The sequence below is a fragment of the Dipodomys spectabilis genome, unplaced genomic scaffold (assembly GCF_019054845.1).
Source record: "Dipodomys spectabilis isolate Male_0828 unplaced genomic scaffold, ASM1905484v1 ptg000102l, whole genome shotgun sequence".
Taxonomy (NCBI): Eukaryota; Metazoa; Chordata; class Mammalia; order Rodentia; family Heteromyidae; genus Dipodomys; species Dipodomys spectabilis.
The window spans coordinates 2,594,601-2,598,135 of record NW_024870779.1 but is presented as its reverse complement, the minus strand read 5'-3'; positions in this window follow the sequence as shown (position 1 = coordinate 2,598,135).

Here is a 3,535-nt window from a genome sequence, read left to right as displayed (position 1 = left end):
GTATTTGTACTTCCACTCAGTGGTCCTCAGTGTGGGGGTGAGGGGAGGGGGTGAGGGAGACTGAGGAAATGGAAAATGTGGTCCTAGAACCATTTTCAGAATTATGATGATTCTAGTGGACACCATGTCTGCCCTGGAAGGGAGGTTTGGGACTTAACTAAAATGTCAGGTTTCTTTATTTTTGTTTATAGTTACATTAACTCTAATAACACCTTGTTTGGGGACAAGAAACAGCATATACTCATGAGTTTAAGGGAAAATAAAAGTAATTGTAATATGCTGATAGAAGAGATTCTTGTACAGGCCTAAAGTAGGAGGTACTGCAAGGCCTTCCGAAGGATTGAAGCCATGGAAAAAGAAATCACCAAACCCCAAGGTAGAGCTATTGACCTCTCTGTTCCTGGGGCCGCCAGTTCATCACCTGCTTCTCTGTCTCCATCAGTTTTCCCCTCCTTTCTGTGGTGCTACCAGGCAACAGGGACTATCATATCTGTGAACTACTTTAAGACACATCAGTGAAGGCACACACCTTCACACACAGATGCACATGACAACCTGTACATGCACACACACATAGATATGTATGCATATCTACATATTGTCATATATATAAATATGTATAGTGATATATAAATATATAAACATGTGCATACACACATGTATGTAGGTACATTTTACACACACACAGGTACTTATATAGGTGCCTATAAATATAGGTACATTTATGGGTACATATATGCATACATGAATTTAGAGATGGATGTATAATACATGTATTTAGGTCTGTACATATAAATACATACATAGGTTTGTATACATCAATATTGTATACTTTTGATGTATACTTGAGGGATCAGTAGTTAAGAGTTGAGGTACTCAACTAACTACTCCTTAAGTATAATGTATGGCAACATATATTATAGATAGTTAGCATTTGAGAGAACTTAGCTAGATGTCTTCACTCCAAACACCTGCCTGCCTCTGATAATCACTAGCTAGTTTTAAAATGAGCACTAGGGGCTTCAGAGACGACTTTTTATCAGTGCAATCTATGATGCTCAAGATAGGAGACTGGATGTTAATGTTTAAGTACTACTCTTCTGGCACAATGCAAGTAAGGAACATGCATCTGCAGGGGTATACCTTGTCTGATGACTCAGTTTGGCTCTATCTATGCATCCTACCAGCCAGCTATGATAAGTCTGGCTGTCACGGTGCTTACATATTGCTCACTCTGTCTTCAGTGAAAGAACCTAGTTCTTGTAAATGGTCAACTTATTTTGGATCAGTTTGCAATGAGCATGTACTGTATCTACTCCAGAACTGGCCTTGGCCTTCAAATCTATGAAGAGACTCCAGATGGTTTGCATCTATTGCTTAAATTTTCACTTTCTCAGAAAAGAGTATTCATTGGCTTAGTTCAGACAAGATGTCGGGATCTGCTTAACTGTCATCAGGGAGTATGTTGTGTAGAAATTAATAGGGCTGGAAACAGCCACTGAGAAGCAGGTGTGGTGGCACAAACTCCAAACAGGGGCTTTAAGTGGGTGTGGCTGAAGGGTGATTTTCAGAGATGTGTAGATAAGATGGGTGTTTTGAGACTCCATGTGCAAACTCAAAGCTTTATGTGTCTTTGATCTACAACGATAGATAAAATTCTTAGAAATGAAGTGTTGTTTTAAGTAAGTTAAATCTCACGGAGCAACAGAATTCTTAGGATTTTTTTTAAGTGTCCTTGATACTCAATTATTCTTGCTTTTTGTTGTTTCCAGGGTGGGATGACCTTTCCAAATGAAATGATGATTGGTCTTTGGAAGCAGAAATATTTGACCTTTAATCTCCAAGATCTTTGATCTTTGACCTCAGAGAGGTCAGGGAAAAAGACCACTTATTTAGAGACCAAGAGGATTAGTGGAACAGAAGGACAGGAAACAGAGAGGCTTCAGAAACGTAGACTATTTCCATTTTCCACTTTTAGCTAAGGACATCTCTGCCTGCTTATATCGCAAACAAATAATACCCAATTAAATGTTTTCACAGAGAGCAACCCTCACTTGCAGTATGATTGGGGCAAGGCCATGGATCACAGCATGTTTGTTGTGCAAGGTTTTTTTTTTAGAATAGAACAACAAGGTTGTTTCTATGGGCCATTTGCTCCACGTGTATGGTTTATGACTCAAAATCCTGATTTAACCTGCACTATAAAAATGGATCTGCTAAGTGAATGAATAAAATAAACAGGGAGAATGTGCCGATCGAGAGTGAAGGCCTTCAGGTGAGACCACGGTGTTCAGAGAATGGCGGTGCATATTATAAATGTTAGTGTGACCACCGTGCCCTTCTGAGACAATTTTATTGCCTTTTCTGGAATGTGTTCAAACCCCTCCTTTCAGTGTTCCCTCTTCCTCCAGTCTTTTATAAATGACAAAGACCTCTTTCCTCCAAATTATGACACATAAAAAAGATTTTACTCAAGAACCTCGAATCTAAATCCGGCAAACTTTAGAGAATCAGTGAACCCCATCTAAAAACTTAACTATAATGGAGAAAAAGCCGTACCCATGTGACGATATCACAGGTCTTCTCTGATTGGTTGTTTGGTTGTTCTATGCCTCATTTGCATGTGTGTGGGGGCAACCAGAGTACAGCCTATCAGCAGTGGCTTTCTATTGAGATGTTTCTCTTTTAAACAAAGTGCTTCATATTTACCCTTTGTTGTGGATGGACTTCTTTTATCACAATTCCTGAGACAAGGACCCAAGAACGAAACAGGCCAGGGAAGCTGCAACTCTAGCAGGCGTGGCCTATTGCTGACCAGCAACAAGAGCAGGTGTTGCTTACTAAAGGGCCGCAGTCCCATTGGTCTCAGCTGGCAGAGCCAGAATGTGTGTAACTCCAAGAGAATCTGCTCACCATGAATAGAAAAAAACCTCTAAACACCTCAAAAAGCACACTACAATCGGGTGGGTGTGGCTAAAAAGACAGAAGAGGAAGATGTGGTAGACCTAGCAGAGGGGAGCACTGTGCAGAGTGTAGGAAGTTTATTGACAGTGATTTATTAACCATCCACAACACTTATGTGTAGATTTGTAGGCACACTAGCTTCCACAAATGAGGGAAACTCTGCAATCTTCCTTTTTCTGGGTCTGGCTTACTTCACTTAATATAACTTTTTCCCCCGAGTTTTTCCATTTCTTTACAAATGGTACAATAGCATACTTTCTGATGGATGAATAGAATTCCACTGTTTTGTATAGACTACATTTTCTGATTCCATTCAGCCATTGAAGGGCATCCGGGCTGATTCTGTACCTTAGTTACGGTAACAGGTGAGACCCGGGAAGGATATTCTTAGGAGAGGATCACAAAGGCATAGTGCCTATGTGCATCTGAGCATATAAAATAGTATTTATCAAAATGCGCTACAGGAAATGAAACGAGAGGCTTTTTCCTTTGTGGCTTTTACTCTTTTCTTTTTGTCTTATTTGTTCATGTATCTGTCTTTTGGAGGGTAAAGGGGCACAGAAATGGGAGG